Source organism: Lepisma saccharinum, chromosome 6, assembly GCF_977018435.1.
Source record: "Lepisma saccharinum chromosome 6, izLepSacc3.1, whole genome shotgun sequence".
NCBI classification, from domain to species: Eukaryota; Metazoa; Arthropoda; class Insecta; order Zygentoma; family Lepismatidae; genus Lepisma; species Lepisma saccharinum.
The window spans coordinates 9,631,395-9,651,001 of record NC_139234.1 but is presented as its reverse complement, the minus strand read 5'-3'; the positions used below and the strand labels follow the sequence as shown (position 1 = coordinate 9,651,001).

At 40.5% G+C, this 19,607-nt stretch overlaps 2 protein-coding genes across 2 annotated transcripts in view; one reads left to right on the top strand and one right to left on the bottom strand.

Moving 5' to 3' along the window:
• The window catches only part of mip40 (Myb-interacting protein 40), a 128,388-nt gene that overhangs the window by 37,202 nt on the left and 71,579 nt on the right, over positions 1–19,607 (bottom strand). The window lies entirely within an intron of this gene.
• The window catches only part of LOC145988549 (facilitated trehalose transporter Tret1-like), a 96,595-nt gene continuing 87,228 nt past the window's right edge, over positions 10,241–19,607 (top strand). Inside the window, exon 1 of the mRNA XM_083123481.1 lies at positions 10,241–10,347. The gene's annotated coding sequence lies outside the window, so the exon portion shown is untranslated. The remainder of the gene's footprint in view (positions 10,348–19,607) is intronic.

The following is a 19,607-nucleotide window of genomic DNA, read 5'->3' as shown; positions in this document are numbered from 1 at the left end:
TTATGAGTTTGATGCCACAAATTCATTCTCCAGTATTCAATATGACATGCCTGATTTTGTGGTGGTACTGTTTCAGACTGGAAGACACAACAATCAGGAAAAAAATTCAAGCAAATTTGATAGCTGCAACATCAAGAACATATATCTTAAAAATGGCAGAAATGAGGTATTTCCTAGAGAAAATTACAATTTAGACATGTCCAAGGATGATTTCCTCAAATTATATGAGGCCTTTTCGGCTTTCAAGAGGGTCACTACTGGCAATACTGACATGTATTACACACCAGATGAATTCAAGGCACAGAGACCCATGTTTGTAATTAACACTTCAAAAAGGAAACAAGTTGTGGTGAATGACAGGACAAACATTAAAATTATCTGTGAATTCCATGAGGCATTACCTGATGACACCATATGTAGTGTTATTCTCATAGGAGAAAAATCATATGTTTATGATGTAAGAAATGAGAGGGTCACAGAGCAATTCTAGAAGATATTTGCTCTATTATCCTGTTGTACAACACACAAACCTCAACTGTATATCAGCTAACAGTGAATATCTTATGTGTGGGCAGTTGTATATATTTCAATCTTATACAGGACTCGAACCCAAAGCCCCTGATTACAATGCCACAATATTAGCACGTCTCCAAATGGAATATGCCCACATTTTACTGGCTTCTGAAGACCTTGATACAGACAAAATTGGATTTTGTTTCTGTCATAATATTTTCCAAGTCTTTGCCTAGGCTTATATTATCAGAACAGAATTGCTTTCAACATGAAGAGGGGCAATTCATTGCCTCTATGTCAGAAAATGTGTATCTTTATCTCAATAATCTTTGTTGCACTTTTACATGCTGCAGACATGTTACACGCACAGAAAGATTAATGGCCCCTTCAGTGAATCGCACAGAAAAATCATTATTATTCCCTTCTAGCGTGTAGATTTTATCTCTTGCGTGCCGGCAAGGCATGGAGGCAATTAATTATGCCTACCCACTATTCTTCTATTGTATTGAGCAAGTGGTTATAAAACATGAGAAAATAAGAAAATTGAGAAATTCAGTTTTTGTACAATATATTGTTGTAAAACATTTTTTTACCAGGTTTTCAGATCTGGGGGCTATCAACGAGCAGTAATTATTCTCAAAATCTCACTTGTGGACATATTATTTTGCCACATGTATTTCAATCTTAAATATTTTATCAGGACTCGAACCCCGAGCCTTTTGTTTACAAGACAACAATATTATCATTTTGCCATCAGGGGAGGCTTCATATTTTATGAGGACTTAAACCCGAACCTCCACACCTGAAAAATTGGGGTATAAGCCCCTCTTGCCATTGTCTTAAGTATGGGTAAATCTATCTGTTGAGCCCTCGCCTTTTCTACACTAGAAATTCAGAATTTCTTAAAAATCAGAGCATATCACACCTGAAGAATTGGGGTACAGGCCCCATCTTGGCATTGTTTTAAGTGTAAGCAAATCTGATTGTTCAATCAAATAGCCTCGCCTTTTCTACACTTGTAAGTGGTGATGGTTATACCACAAATACAACTACTATTTCATTGCCTTTTTATTGCCTATTTGTATTTTAATGCCTATTTTACTGCCTATTTTTAAATTATAAGTGCTTATTTGCCTGCCTATTTTATATGTTTTTAGTGCCTAAACATCCGGTCTCTAATTATTAGATTACAAGGAAGGGACACTCACAAAGAACATCTTCGCCTGGACTCGAACTCGGGAACTTCGGTAACCAAACTGGCTATCATCATTATGCAACTGTCGTAAAGTACTTTAATCACACAATATGTAACATGCATTTTCAATAGTTACATGAATTCTAAGCATATCCATATTTAGCATCTCATGGATGTAAAAACAAATGAGGACACGTTTTAGACATCTACATAAATGCCTATAAAAAATCGGATATCTAACGGATGTCCCTGGGATATTTATACTGCATGCGGACGAAGATGAAAGATGAACTGATCAAGTCGATAAGGACAAACACAAGATCCGAACCTGAGACTCCTCGAGTCTCTGCATCACAAAGGTCCACTCATCCCCGAGATTTGAACCATGGGCCCACAATTCAACTCCATCCGTAAGCCGCCAACAACAGCCAACCGTAAATCCTCTCATTAACCTTGCGCGAAACAACCGTGGCCTTCGTAAAAGGTACTATGACAGCATACGTGTCTGGGGAATTTGAGCACTGATACGATTTCGAAACCTAAAAAAATCCCATTGTTTTCAGACCAAAATACCCAAGAACAATTTATGGCGAAAATTCGTTATGCGTTTAGAAATGACAGCAACACTGCCAGCTAACTAAACATACTGTACAAAACACACGTACGTGCCGAAATGGCACAGAGCAACGTGATCTTTGTTGGAGAGCAACAACATATTTCTTAGCTTATGTTTTGTGTGCTGAATGAGATCTTAGTCGGCCTCGAAACAAGCAGAAACAGAAATACGCAAGTGCACATGCATAAATATAAACAAGGCGAATTCAAGGATAGAAGAAAATATCACAGTACGGGGTGACTCAAAAGTCGCGCTAAACCACACTTAAATGGACCATAACACTTACATATATCCATATTATTATTATTGGTAGTAGTATCATCAGTATTTAGAAGTAAAGTGTTAGGTGCTCTTGAGAGAAATGATAAAAATAATTTGCAAAAATGTAATAACTTAAAATCCATATTCAAAGTAAACGTGAAAAAACTTTTGTCTCCGGAAATAATTTACTGATTTTGATTAAACTTGCGGCATTCGAATGTCGTTTTTTTTTCAGAAGTCGTGAACGTAGTTACTTTTACTATTATATTACAGTGACCAAATGCTTCAGCGTGGTTGTTACTGGAGGAGGTAACTATTAGAGGTGGTGTCATCGTATGCTTCGTATAGTCATCTTGCACTGCAACAATTCCTTAAAGCAGATTATCGTGGCTAATGGCGGGGAGCCATTACTGCTTTACTACTTCGTGGCCTGATTATTTCGTTCCAAGAATTCCTAGAGGAGGGAGTCGCTCTATTACTTTGCGTCATGCTCGAATATTTAACCTCTGACAGTTCCTCGTGCACTTGCGCAAATCCACAGGTGTTCGCGGCGCTGCGGTGTCGGAAACGTCCGTCAAGCTGAAAAAGACTTAAACAAGGACGACCTTAAAATTAGCGAGAGGCCGAAACTGTAATGTACGATATTTAAAAACCACAATTATCTTGCTATGCGATTTATACAGATATACCAATCAGATATGGGTCATGTATGGTGTTTACTGTAATTCCAGGCAATCCATTAGTGTCACTTGGGAGCTTGGCTGCATAGAGTGAGGATATATATATATATATATATATATATATATATATATATATATATATATATATATATATATATATATTTCGAGGTATAACTATGGAGAAAATTATAAATGCGTGTGCGGTTACAAATACATAGTAGATCTGATCATCTTCTTCTGACTATTCTAGTTCTATTCGAATAAGAATACTTAATGATGTTTCCACAATCTCTGTTCACATTCCAAAGATTAAATATAATGTACGCTTTTAGAAGGAACATGAGTTCGGCCAATACCCAGCCAGTGCTACTGCGCTGTTGCCAAACTAACTGCTAGCGCAAGGAAAGGACAGAAGATTCGCGATGTGTCCATTATTTTTGATAATGCATGCACGGTATATATGAGAAGTGTGAAATAATATAGTGAATATTTCTACACAGGATTATAATATCATATCACTGTAGCACATACGAGAAACCCATACCTGAAAGAAGCTTGAAGGTATTTATTCATCACCGCTCTCGTCGTCTTCCTCGGTCTCCGCATGGACGTCCGCAGGATTTTTCCCAGGGAGGGGCAAGGAAGGTGTTTTTTCCAGGGGGGCAAACAAGGCACATTTTCCTCGATAATAGTGTTGTTTCCTCAAAAACATTGCTTAAATTTGAATATCATATTCATGCAATAATTAACACATATTATTGTGGCTGTAATGAAATTATATGTGAAAAATATATAATTTTATGTTGACTTTCATTTTCCATGGGGGGGGCACGGCCCCCTTCCCCCCCCCCTCCCGGACGCCCATGGGTCTCCGTGTCACTGACTTCACTCATTTCCGAGTCACTCTCCTGGAGGTTAATGATTAGATTTTGCACCCTTGGTGCCTGTACTACTGATGCTAAGTTTTGAGAGTGACATTATTTAAAATAAAAAGAACACACGGAACACACACTATCGCACGAAAGGGCTGTACTTAATCTTTTCACAAACTGTTCTTCGTGGCGCACGAGTGAACGATAAGCGAATAATTTTACACCGGCCTTGCTACGAAAACGCTGAACTCAAACTGACCCAGTCTTTCAATGTTCGAGAACGCCCAGAACAATGAAGGGTCATTGTTTATATCGAGGCGAATTTAACACCCACAGATTTCCCTAGACACAACAACTCAGCTGCGTCAACACGGTGGCAACGAAAAAACAGGCTGAAGGAAATGAAAGGTAATGTTTCCCTTGTTTCTTCAAGGAATGATAACTCCGGCTGTAGGCGACGGAAATTCATGGGACTTGGACAGTCAGGTTCAAAATGTCTTTCCCCATCTTATGATGAACCTTAAAGTGGAGAGTTTTATGAAAACTTTTTGCGCGCAAGAAAAATACAGAACACTGCTTTTAACTTCCGCGCCGCAGTCTCCTAACTATACAACGTTGCACTCCTGCCATTGGTTGATCGCCACGCACACCCTCTGCGTGGCCCCGCCCGATATCGCTTCTAAAAGCGTGCGTCGTATAGTAGAAAATAATCATCGTAGCAAGCGGTAGGATGGCTGAAAAGTACGTCATAAATTGTAACTGTGTTTACGAGTCGGTCGGAAGATTCTCCCATTAGTTGGTTTGGGCTTTGTCGTTAATATGTAATTTTGGACTGCATTTCGAGGTAATCCTTTTAACTCTGGCTTAGAAAGGCCATTAGTTTGAATTAACTTAAGGCCTTAACAGACTATGATGAGTCGGTGTCCGAAGATGGATAGGGAAATTATGACACTGGATATCAAACAGAAAAATGTTTTCTGAAAACTTACCACCCTTGATGATCACCATACGATGTGAAACTTTGTGCGGTAACTTTATTGCCACGCTTATTTAATTTAATTCGCTTTTCTGTCACTTGTGGCTAATCGGGAAGATGAGGATGAGTGGTGATAAAATGAAATCCATGAACGCACAATCACAAACACACATGGACAGAACACAATACAAGCCTCACAGAGGGTTGAGAGTTCAGACGCCAGAGCCTCGTTAGCCATTAAAATGCAGTGCAGGGTGTACCGTGTGGAAGACAGATTGACACTCCTGGGTTCGATCTCCGAACATAGCACAGTGGTTCGGATCCAACCTTAAACTAACATCCAGTCTGTTCATAAACTGGATTTAAAACTAACTTTTTAAAATTTGCATCTCCCGCGTGACAATCAGACGCGCATCCGACCAAATACAATATCCTACTTTATGGATCAACTGGTCAAACAATATAATTGACATTACATGCATTACATTACATTAAACCGAGATCTTACAACTTAAGGTGCAGGATAATTTTCTCTAAATCAACACTTATTCAGACACATCCAAAATCTGAGACAAGTTTGGTGTCTAATGTGCAGATGTTCAGTTAGTTTAATAAATATTTTAAAACATTTCTGTATCTGTTATTTGGAAGCTTGAGACTACATGGGGAGACGGAAACTATGGAAATGACGGAGCTGACATTCGTGGCCTTCAATGGGTAGGGGGGCATACTTTTTAATATTTATTATTATTATTAAGCAGTGTTGAAAACTGACCACACCAAGCATTCGTGAAGTGTGCAAGACAGGATGATTAGCAGGTCATCCAAAACAGGAATCAGCTCAAAAGAGGATCCAAAAAATCTTGGTCTGCTGTGTCGTAACACTTCCGCTGTTGAACCCTCGCGTTAGACTCGGGAGACAAACCCCGTAATCTTGATCTTGGAGAAAATTACAGACTATCGATGGCGCAATGGGAAGGGATGACGTTGCAGAATGCTCACAAGGTCTGTTGGCCACTGCACTGAGGATAAAAAAGAAGAAAATCCGATCCTTATCCTTAGGGTCTTTACCGAGAGGAGACTAATCTCGAGCTCGTCCCGAAATTAGAGATGGAGGCCTTGTAAAGATACAGAAGAGAACGAGACGGGCCGATGTAAAATCGAAATGAGACCGAGACTTAGTGTCCGAATCTCTTTGTCTCGTTAGCTTTACTTTTTCAGACATACATGATAATTTTTTACAGTATAGTTTGTTTATTTGAGCTTGTTTTTCAAGTCCACTTTATACACAGAAATGCTAATCGGAACTGGACCTAAAGTTTAAAGTGAGATCCGAACCACTAGGTGCCTCCCCCGGGTATCGAGCTCGAGACACTTTAATTATAAGGCAATAACGTTACCACTGCCCCTTTTGTTTATAGCAATTGCAATCAATCCATTGGTGGAAATTGCGAACCTGTGCGGTGCGGTTGCATACATCTAGGATAAAATTACTTTCCCGAGAGTTTGAAGTGTCGAAACGATCTGTCAAAGAGAAAAAAAAAGTTATTCACAAAGTTGTTTCCTTCTTACCCTGTGGGAGTGTGCATCGGTTGTTTACACAACATATTTCGAGACTTGAGAAAAGACGGGTGTTTATAAATCGAGACGAGCGAGAAGGGCACAAGTATTTAAAACTCAAGACAAGACTGAGATTGCCTATTATTCATTGGGTTACTTCGTTCAGGGTACCCCGAAGGGTCTGTCTGCTTATTGGTTTGTTTTTAGCACACATTGACCTCGGGAGTGCCATTGAAATGTCTTTTTCGAAAGCACTGCAATCGGGTCTCCGTGGCGGAATGGTCATCCTAACGCGATGACCGGCCCGGTTTTTTTAGTTTTGCAAACGATCGCTCTTTTTGCAATTATTTATATCAAAAACGGGTTGTTCGACAATGATGAAATTTTAGTATGGTGCAGGCAGAAAGGTTTTAAACACAAATCTGAATTTTCAGATTATTAAAATCTGTCAAAAAACAGTTATCGTCAATTTTGCGAAACAACTTTTTCTTGGTATTGGGTAGTCCTACAAATACAATATTAGTCTACCCGTTTTTGATATACAGAATTGCAAAAACAGCGATCGCTTGCAAAACTACAAAAAAAACGGCCTTTTTTTGTTCTCACGACGATAAAAAATATAAAGCATACTCGGAAAAAAAATTGGTTAGCATAGATTAACGCAGAATTGAATAAGCTAAATTTTGATGTAACTCGTTTTTATGTAGGTCTACTGGTTAATTTCTAATTACAGTCTAAATTCAAGAATCTATAATTTTTAATCCGATAGTAGTGTTGCTACGCAAAACAAAATTTAAAGTAAAAATTTCCCTGAAAACAATTAGTTTTTCGTAATAACAAAAGAGATTATTTTCCCAAGGCAACACTCATTAGAGGTATCTTTATCGGATATGATTTCCGAAGCGGTACGTCCCCTTCCACAGAAGCACTTATCGTCTCACCGTAGAAAATTGACGCATCATATTTACTCAAAGTAATTTTCTGAATTCGTGTTGCAGTAAGTGTAACCTTGGCGGACATTAACAGTAACTTGGTATAATGGAGTTGCACGCACGCAAGCATTAAATAGCTTTGCGTAACTCTTTTAGATAAATCTATTTGCAGCCTGTGGTTATGTGCAGACCCGACCCAGGGAGGGGCAACACGGGCGCTCGCCCGAGGGGCCGCGCAAGATAAAAATAATTGGTTGTGTACTGTTTACTACGAGTTTATAGGTCATTGATGCTTCCAATTAAGCAACTAATCTGATTTCTCTGACTACTGTTTTCATATACGTTGGTCTCGCACTTTAAAATATTCAAACTACTGAACTACAGAAATCACATCGAAAAAAATACTACACACAGAAAATAGTGTTAAAATATTTCAAAGAAAAATAGTTAATATGCACTGTTAGTTTAATTGTAGACTGAAATCATGATGTGAAAATATCATTTTATATGAAACAATGTAAATTTACTACAGCCTCAAAATTCAATGAAGAGTAAACAAAACACAATTCTGTTATTGGATAAAATTAAAAATTGTCACTTTGATAAGTAAATGAGAGTTTGATATTGAACACATCCAGTTTTGTGATTAAATATAATTAACATCGCACCAGAGGCACATCGGAAATGAAAAGAAACACTAATTTAGAAACTATTGTTAGCCTCCCATAATTCTCAGTTTTAACCTTCAACATTTTCTGCTTATTGCTGGTAGATTATAATACGAAACATGTACAATGTTCACATTATGATTATATAGGGCATCCATACTTCAGACTAAGGAACAAAAATCTGATTAATCAGACCTCTGACAAACATTTCTTATAGGCCCTGCGAATATTGTATGTCCCAGGTCTCGCACCCACGCAGAGCCGGCCCCGGTTGCATGGATAACAATACGAGGTGCTTTCACGGATCATGATAAAGAGTCCAAACAGATATAATAGTAGCCATAATGTTGTCATCTGTAAATCATTTCGTCCTCTTGCGTTTTAATTGTTGCTAAATTTCCTTGATTCGATCCTAGTGGATAGTAAGTGTAGACTACCGGATTCCTGTCTGAAAATTATTTATTTCTATGCAACACTAATGTCTAGATTATCCTTTACCAATTCAAACAATATCTGGGGTGGAAACGAGTCAAAAGGACCAAAATTACTGTCTTCATTTACCAAAATAATAAAAAAAAAAGAAGTTGAAAGGTGTAACCAAGGAACGGTTCTGAAAATCAGAGAGCGGCTCTGAAGACCTAAAAATAGTTTTGAAGACACAGAAAATGTTTGGAATACCTTTCTTTCTATTGTGGTTATTTTACGTCGGTTTTCTACCTCTTGGCCTCAGAAGTTTATCCGGGGTTTTCCATTGGAGGATAGAAGTAAATTTACCGATAAAATTACCAAAATTTAGGTTCGCTTTTCTGCCACTTTTGGCTTGGGTTAATCGCGACGAGGACGATGACTATACTGAACGGATCTCCAACTGGCGGTTGACCTTGACGGCTATTTCGGGCCCTTTGTCCCCCAATCGTCTTCAGGCAGGCCCGGATTTCCCAATAGGTCTCATAGGCGCGGGCCTAGAGCGGCACTTTGGTAGGGGCGGCACGATTCTTTGTTTTAAATTTATAAGGAATACCTAATTCACGGATTGTCTCTTTTTTCTCCGGAGACACGAATAGAATGACTTAATGTAGTTGTATTGTAAATATAAGTTAAATAAAGTAAAAATAAAAGTCTTCTCTGAAAAACAAGGTAAATGTTAACATGCAATTTAGGTGTATAATTTATGTCATATCCCTTTGTTACATTTCTTGCATGTAACTATCATTTAATTAATACTGCATGCCGTTAATAGTAAAAATAGCAATACAGAAAATTATGTTTTCTTTTTTATTCTTGATAAACCGTATGGGGGCGGCAGAGCTTGTTTGGCCTAGGGGCGGCAAAGAGGAAAATCCGGCCCTGCTTCAAGGGTGTCAACAAACTCAGTTGCGAAGTAAAAGCTGAAGGGGTCACATCGCTCTCCCGAAGCAACGTTGCCAAGCGTAGTTCGGTTTTTGCCAGTTGTCTACTTGCGTGTGAAACTCTCATCTAGGACCACGTGTGCAGTTGCATCATTAACACCCCGCTGATTTCTGGTGCTGGCAATATCGTTGCCCGAGAAGACTCTCTCGCGCTTTACGGTACGTTTGGCAACATGTGGTGGGCCCAACGCTCATTTGTTTCGTCCCGCGAACAACGTTCGGTACCTTGTGACTCGAAAATGCCCGATTTCAGTCGAAGATAATTCAACTGATCGCTGATTCGCTATTTCCCAGCCGCCAGTTGGAGTTGCGGTCAGTATAGTGAGCAGATAAAATCGATGATGTACGATAGGTGACCTAGAACCTGGGACCTATGGCTTCGTAACGCACTACCCAGAGCCAAATCACTCCGCCAACGGTTTCCATGAAATTTCACTTCTCGAAACTCGACTTGGCCGGGGCAAAGACTGGGCGATAACCCTTTGGCCTCCGGGGGGAGGGGTCAGACGGAAGGAAGAGCTTACTCTCAAGTGTAGCGAGGCACGCATCGTGCATGCGTCACAGACAACAAACTCGACTCGGCGGAAAGAAACGCCGCGGTCATTTGAGATCCACGGATTGTGACAGATGGACGGATGGATGGACGTCGCTTTCCCACGCGTCTGGTAAGCATTCGTTAGTTGTAGGCCTAAGGCAAAGAGGCACGTGTTGATGGATGCGGATGTCGACTGGTTTATTCCACGTTGCAATTCCGCAAACGGCCGGGAAGGGTGCCAGACTTCCACGTTGGGGACCGTGGTTCGATCCTCTGGGTGGGTGCCCTCACGCGAGATTTCTTCGGTGAAAGTCCCCTCGTAAGGGATTCTGAGGTTCGATAATGAGCATCTGGTAGCAGAGTTGGGAACGTTATTCAAAACACGTGTTGCCGTTTGTTTAAATGAAGACGAACTTTTTGTAAAATAAAGACAGATGAGACAAGAACTTAACCATTATGCTCGCGCTACGCTCCAAACATATACGTCATTGTCAGTCACGATGCTTATTGGTTTCTTCAATGTAAGGAAGGAATCTAGTTTTGTTGTGGCGAATAAACTAGCCAGTTCCCAATTTAGCATGGAAAGGTAAAGTAACTACTATTGTTACTTTCAAAAAGTAACACGTTACAGCTGTACACTTACACAGATTCGATAACGTGATACTAACGCAATTTTCGAAAAAGTAACGAATTCTTTCAGTTTTGTCTCTCCACAACTCCGTTGGGAGCGGATTAACCGCTGGTGGTGCTGATATCAAGAATGTGTGAAGTTCTACTTTCACACTTCCAGTGTGCTCTCGTGTAAGGGTGCCTTGCTCTTATACCCACTTCATTGGTGGCGGCGAAGTAACAGAGGAAGGCATCTTCAATAAAGGTACCATCCGGTCATTTGCCTGTAGTGACAGAGAAACTACAGCGTCTCTTGATTACAAGGCATTAAACGTGTCGCTGGACCAAATATATTTTTCGAATATTTCGTTTGGAAAAAAGGCTACGATATTACATCTGTTTAGAAATGTTTCTAGAGCAGTCAAGTAAATTTTCGTGATGTTTGCTTTCCCTTTGTCCAGATACTGTAAGTCTATCTTGTAACACGAGAGCACCTATCTCGAGAATAGAGCCCTGGTCTCCCATGTGGCAGTCAGACAATTTGCACAGTGAAAATGATTACTGAAATTTTAGCATTCCCGTTGAGCATTACAAAAACAGAGTGCCACGGAAATTATCATTCTGTGTAACAGTTAGTGATAAATTATGAGGTTTCAAAGATCCTAGGTTGGATCTCCAGGATTGTGTTCGAAATTTTCGGTACCGTGATAGAAAGCTACTATACTCCTTAATAACCTACCGTGGCACGTCGGAGGAATGATAAAGAGGATTCCATTTTTGTCTATAATACGTTTTAACACGTGCCTTGATCATCATGATATTTCTCATTAAACTTCTCCACGAAATGAGGTTCTAATGAATTGAATATTCCTCAATTTGAAGTCCACACGGAGACTTGCAAAAGCTTTAAACGTGCGAGGATAGTTTGTCCTACACTTTCAGGGCAAACTTATTTTACTTTATATTTACATTGCATGAGAGCTTATATCAATTTTGTGAGGCTAGAGTTTGATATAAAGTTTTGATTACAACATAGTGCAATCAGCTATTTATATAATATGAAACTTCATCTGTAGGCAAGAAATTGACACAAATTGCGACTTAAATATTGCAATACGTAAGAAGCAAATCCTTTATTTTTAGTACAACTGCTTCGAAGATATTTCGGGGGGGGGGGGGGTGTTTCCCAATACCGACCTCTCGGAACACCATTGCAACACACCGTACAAGTCAAAATACCCCCTCCCCCCAAATTCTTTACGCAATTATTAAACCACTCGCGGAATCAGGTAAAAACCGCTTGTTTATATTCTATTCCTTCTTTTTACTTGTTCCTTTACCATTTTATTTCCGTTGTTTCTAGATGGCCACCTTTCTAGGTCCTAGAACGTTACCCTTGTTTTTTCTTAGCTTGCCCTCCCTCCTCTCTCTTTCTGCCAAATCGTGGAAGAGTGCGTTGAGAGTGATCTCACGATCTCGCGGAGTAAGACCCCTCCACCTAGAACACCCTGGTGGACCTCATTGGCGTCGGCCACGCACTGCCAAAATACTCCTCTGCGGGGCTTTTCTGTCCACGTGTATGTTGCTGTCCTTTCATCAGTTTCATCTTATCACTATTCATCCTCGTCGTTGCTACTGGAAGAGTGGCTAAAGAACGACGTGAAACAACCAAATCAATCAATCACGATCTTGCCACCGAAGTTTCCGAGTTACAGTCCCGCCCTGGTCCTTAGCGTTCCTTTGTGAGTGTCCCTTCATCAATTCCATCTAACCTCACCGTTGTGATTACCCAAAAGTGATAGAAAAGGGACGCTGAATACCGTAATTAAAATCTCTCGCTCGCTTCTCTTATTACCTTATATTTCCCATCTGACGATTACCAGTAAAGGGGTGGGTTTTTCTGAAGGCACCCAAATGTCAACCACACTTCCACGTAGCACACCTTGACTGCATTTAGCAGACTACCGAAGCTCTGGCGTCTAGACTCCTATATAGGGCTTGTGTTGTGTGCTCTTCACGCGTGTGTGATTGCCCTTTTAAAAGTGGCAGAAAAGCGAAGTAAATCAAACAAATCAATCAATCGATTACTAGCAAACATCACGTCACATAGTCTCTCCCCTTTCAGAACAAAACTTCTCACTAAACCCCTTAGGGAATGTTCTGCGGGGTCAAGGAGTCTAAAAAGAGCAGCAGCCTCTGGTCGTCACCGATGCACCCTCGATTGACCACCCTGCATCAGATCCAGAAGCAAGCGTCCGCATTCCCTCACGCAGGGGACTCACAACGAAGAGTTTCCACATTATTTACATAGTTTCGGAGACGGAGAATCACTCCAACAACTCTCGCCCGTGAACAGGCGAGCGAGCACGCAGAACAGCACGTAGCGGGGGTCAAGGACGGGCTTTCTTCTTAAGTCTCCACGGAAGATTCAAAGACCTTCTAATGAACACACATCAGAGATCGCCAAGTCCACAGAGCTACTTCCGACATTCATGGATTGATTTTTTATTGATAATTTCTTGCTTCGTAAAAACTTGAATTTTGAACATTACAGATCGCCACTTTTATCTGTTACTGAAACATCGAGAAGGTGGTTGTTCTCATTGCCACTATTTGGTTGGAATTGATTTATTTCATTTCGCTTTTCTGCCACTTTTGGCTAATCGCGACGACGAGGATGAAAGGTGTTGAGATGAAATTGATGAAAGGACAACCACAAACACAACACAAGGCCCAGAGAGTGCTGCGAGTCCAAAAGGCAGAGCCTCGTTAGCCTGCAACACTACAGCTTAGGCTCTACTACGTGGAAGAGAGGTTGACATTTGGGTGCCTACCGAAATGGTCACCCCACCAACCCGTATGCATACATGTATGTAATCTCTCTCTCTCTCTCTCTCTTTCTGTGTGCGTGCGTATTTCGCTTTTTATCTTCCTTTCTTTTTCCTCTGTCTTCTTTTCTTTCTCCTTATTTCGCTTCTTTTCTTGCTCTACCTATCCTCATGCTCTCCTCCCACACCTTATCATTTCACAAAAATGTGAGTGAGTGAGTGATTTGCTTTATTTTACTTAGCTTTTTGTGCCACTTTTGGCTAATTTGCGAAGATGGAGATGAGTTATGATGTGATGAAACTGATGAATGGACACTCACAAACATCCACGCCCAGGCCGGGATTCGAACCCGTGACCCCTAGCGTCGTAGCGCGATGTGCTAACCACTCCGCCAAGGGGCCGGCTTTCACCCAAATGTAACATTATTGATCTCCTGGTTACTGAGATATCGTACATGACCGGCCGCACGACGATGGTTTTCAGTTATGCAGCTCAGTACCTTAAAATTAGTTATTTTTATCGATACGCGAGTGATCGTCAATGTTGTGCGTTGGCAGGAAATGGATAAGGCAAGGTAAAGTTCTCCGTGCATGTAGCACCGTACGATGAGGTATATATAGGGGGATATGGGGTTAGGGCCCCACACATTCTTGATCTCGACCATTTAAGAGGTGATGTGATCAGCACCAGGCTCCGGCCTCCTTTACCCGCTAGGGTTTCCCCCAGGTTGATTTGAGGCTGGATGAGCCCCCGAGCCACCTTATGCGGGGTCAGGCCGGAAAAATTCCGACCTTAGATCACCGGAATCGAAACTGGGTTTCCCGCGTGGCAGTCAGACGCCTTACCGGCTAGACCGCCGCGGTTGGTTGGAACGAAAGATACATTGAAAAAGTATCTTGTGAATATCGCTTCCTGCATCTGCAAATGTGGGCAGCCAACCATTCAAGAACCACGGACAATATCTCCACGTGGCAACCCCTGTGCTAGATCAGCAGACGGCGTGTATGCTACGTGAACGAACAACTGAACGTTAAAACGCAGACGGGCAAGATTGTAGCATTTTAAGGACAAATTATATTTCTGCAGGAACGAGGAACATCAGCAATACGTGTGAAAAAAAAATCATGGGTGGGTTCCATGCAAAAGAAAAAAAAATTAGGCATTCAGAGAAAAGAGTAAAATGGCCCGTAAGAGTGCGTCTAAATTGGGTCACAGAGAAACGCCCACGCGAGGACTCGAACCTGTGACCGTCGGTGGGAATGCCTTATTTGTAGGGTGTTTTTTTAGAGTGATAGAACTTTGAATTGAAATAAAACGCATAAAAAAATAAGTTTGAAGCCAATTGTGTTTTTATTTGAAAGATAACTTTGACATTTACTTTTTGAAAATAATTTCCGGCATATGTCCACCACGACTAGCTGTGATGAACCGGATTCGATCAGTCCAATTTTGAACCACTTTTTCAAGTAATTGGGGACGTATGTCGTTAATAACACGAGTTATGTTGGCTTCCAAAGCGTCAATTGTTGCTGGTTTATCAGCATAAACCAGAGACTTTAGATATCCCAAAGAAAATAATCCAGTGGCGTTAGGTCCCATGATCTTCTGAGGAAAATTCACTGACAGCACCGATATTTCCGAAGTGTTCTATACGTTTGGCGAACAGAACACTGATTTTGGAAATATATTTCCACAATTTGTAAACGTTGTTGAGGCGTCAGTTCTTCCATGATCATTTGCCAATGCTCACTGATATGAAATGACAAAACAACACGTCATCAAAACAAAACAAATGACAGCTATCCCTATCGAAAGCTCTATCACTCTTAAAAAAACACCCTTTAGTATTACACGCATCTAGACAACAGCGAATGCTATCAATATGATGTTTTAGATCGAATTGACAGTTCAGTCGCTTTCTTAGGGAGATTTCAGACGGAAACGACACACGTTTCTTGGAACAAAGCTTCAGAAATAAATGCAAGTTTACGAACCGAATCGCTTGTCGCTTGCGTGTCGCTCGGACTGGGCCGTTTTCTTAATATCTGCTGTTCGGTCTGATTTTCCTTAGGGAAATTTCGCAAACAAAGCGACACGTGCGATGAGGCAATGAGGATTTCACCAGTCATGAATTGAAACAGAAATTCAAACACGCAGAGGCGAATGTGTCTACTTCTGCATCAGCGCAATTTCCTTCTTTAAAACAATATAGAATGTAAATAAAAAACACGCGAAATAAACAGTGAACAATTTACCTAAGTCGCCGATAGTAAAGCTCCAATGACGATCACCTCGAAGACAAAGAGAACGCCTTTACCATTCCTTACTTCCAACTAACGAAGCTAAATCGCGATCTTCAATTTAAAAGTTCGTTAGATTCAAGGAAGCTTGAGAGAATGCTTTCAAGTTGCATGGAGCGTCGATTTAAGGGCGCGTTAAAATTTAACGCCGTGTTTAAACTTTCCACTCATTTTGCCACCCGGACATTTCTGTAATATTTCAACTCTGCTGTGTGAGTGGAGCGATTACCCGAGTAACAAAATTTAAGGTATTTATTTTCCATTATGAACATGTGCTGCATTAAACTAAGGCTTTCGATAATAAATAATAATAATAATAATAAGCCTATATTTCCTAGAAAGCACATTCAAAATTTCCTGACTTATTAGAAATTTGATTTTTCCTGACTTTTCCAGACCAGCGAGAACCAAGTTTAAACGATTAACGAAATTGGGGAAATTCAAGCATTTACGCTAACCTCTGAGTAAGTACTGTTAATAAAAAAATAGTAAATGATCTGTTTAATATGAAGAAACTGTGTGCGTGATGAAACTGTAAAGGAATTAGCTAAACTTACAAAGCTCACTAAACTTCATTTGTGCAGGTTAAAAATTAACGAAACGTTAAGATAATTTAACGGTTCGTTAAAAAAAAATTAACAAGAGTTTTGAGCATAAACTTTAGCTGAAGCTTTCGTACGCTTTGTTTTTCATTTTACGGTTCACTTCGATCGGCTTATCGGGAACTTCTGTCCCTCGCAGACTTTGAGCGGCCGCTTTCTAAGCAGGACTTGTCGAGTCATTCCGCTATCAGCTGGGCAAGCGCCAAGGGACCAGCTGTAAACTCTCCGTTACATTCATACAACCAGCCATATCAACCATTCACCTTGCACTACGTGACGTCATTGCTTTGCATCGGACTTCAGAATGCGCTGGATCAAAGTGACGTTTTCCGCGACGAAATTTTTGAAAAAATGTTACGTAAGAACGGATTTACTGCACTGTTATGAATTGCATCAGAAACAATGTTCCCAATGAGAAAGATTCGATCCTCGCTATTATGTATAATGCCTTAGACTTCAAAGCAAATTTCTGACACCCGAAAAATAAAAAATAAAATAAATAAACTCGGGAAACACCCTGTATTTGGCCAAGAATATAGGGTGATAAGTTAGCAATATTTGAATATGACGCTAATTCTTAATCTGTAGTAAATGAAGGTCACCACCACTCTTTGGCGACTCATTTTGATAATTATAAACACCCATGTTATCTTAAAACTTACCATAGCAAACACATGGCCTGATGTATTATAATCCGAAAACATAAACTAGTCTAAAAAGTATTGGTCAATATTATTTTTACTTTCGCCAACTTCGTACGACGTCCGGCTGCCATGCGGGAGATCCCGATTCGATTTCCGGAGGGGGTGATACCAGGTGGGTATTTCTCAGTGTTCGAAACCGAACTCCGATCTTTAGGCGCGATTTGGCTACTATTGTCTAACATTTCGACGCAAAAACTTATTTACGTGCTAAAATTTGGTTCAAGCGCATGAGACAAATTTTAAAACTACTGTATAGTATTTATACTCTTTTCAGCAGTAGAAAGGAGAATATATTTGAAGCAATTTAAATTTATTAGAAATAACAATTTCCTTTGGAATTGCACATATCTTGATAACTGGAACATCTTGGTAAAGATTAATGCTTGATTGCTGTTGCGAAACAGAAGTCCTGAATTGGAATCCAAATAAAACGTTCTTTATGTTTGTCCTCGTTCATTTAATCAAATTGCCAAAATACGATCAAGTAATACAAATGGGTTGGTCAAAGAAATAAAACAATTTCCAATTATGTGAAATTACCAAAAAGCACAAAATATCTATTGTTATTTCCCCCCATCGTGTTCATTCATAAAGTGTTTGCTGGTCACCCTGAACTAGAGACTGCCGGAGCTTGGTGCTGAACACACGACCTCCACTACGTTCGACATCGAAATTGTGAGAAGCCCCATTCCTACACTCTCTGTGTGTGACAGAGGGGATAACGTTACTTATATTATATATGTTTTTACTTCATGATAGAACGCCAATAAAGGATGCTTTGACCTGAAATCGAACCAAGGACCACTATGTTGGTAGCACCAATCAATTTGTGTTCCTTACGCCGTGAAATAAGAACGAAAAATTATTACGAATAATGATTATAGGCCTAATGGGTGTTTCTTGTGTGGCCCTATAGAAATGTTATTTTTTGGCATCTGATATTTTGCTACTGAATGGCACTTTGGCAATTCTCGCTTTGGGATCAGTCGCGAAATGACGCTAAAAGGAAGAGGGAGGAGCAACTGCAACCCTGATAACTTTACAACAGTGATATGCAAGTGATGTAATATGTGAAATCATCACATGTAGGTAATTAACTTTGCTCGGACTAAGGAAACAGTTCGGTTTAATTTCCTCACGAGTAATAAAAAAGTTCAAACATTGATGGAAATGAAATATGTCCAGGGTGAAGTGAGCTTTGACAGAGCTCTGATTGATACCTTTATACTTGTAATTTCAAATCGAAGTCACGAGAAATGTACTAACAGCGATGACATGCGCCAGTCGACAGTCGCTGGGTGTAATGCAATACAGCCTAATAATTTATAACGTGTTTCCCAACTTCACCCTCACTAATAATTTCCAGTAGGATTGGATCAGAAGTCTGTCTCCATGTCTAAAACTAATTCAGATGGTATCGAGACGAGACTTGGCAGTATCTCGGTCTCGTGCCGAGTTGTGAATACCTTTTCTCGGTCTCGAAATATACAGCATTGCTTGTTTGAATTTTGTTTCAAATCCGATTTATGGACAGACTGGATAATAGGAACTAGACTCGCATTTTAAAGTGATTCAGAACAGCTGAACAATGAGGCTTCACAGGAATCGAACCCGGGGCTCCTTGATTACAAGGCACGACCCGAAGCATGACTCCGTTATCAGAAGCCAGTCGACCAAGCCATTCAGGACGTTGATTTTCTGCCGGTTTTGGCTGTTCGCGGCGATGATAATCAAGGATGATTGAATGAAACTGACAAACGGACACTCGCAAAGAAACACTAGATGCCCTAGCTGTTTTATTAGCTTTTCTACTCCATTATTCATTGTAACGGTGGAAAATGAACTGGTGACATAAATGATGGGACAAGCACACGCAGAAATCGAACCCAGATCTCCGGCGTCGTAGCCAGCTACGATAACCCCGCACAGAGAGACCTACTTTTATATCCTTTACTATATTGGCCTCCCCGATGGCGCAGTGGTACCGTCGTCGTCTTGTAATAAAGGGGGTCCCGGGTTCGATATCCGGTGGAGGCACGGTGGTTCGGATCCCACTTTAAACTGCATGTCCAGTCCCGGTTAGCCTTACTGTGCATAAAGTGGACTTAAAACACCAACTCAAACCCAAAATATCCTTTACTAGCGGGGATGGCATCCAGACCAAGACGAGAACGAGCCCAGACCGAGCATTGGTGTCAGAGACTCCCGGTCTCGATCGAGACTTTGGTAGGACTTATTCAAACCAAATGTATGTTACCAAGCAACTTGTTCAGACATGCCAGGGGGACATCTACCTGATTGTTTATCGATGTCCCATATTGTTGTTTGGAGTAATTGCAAAGTAAA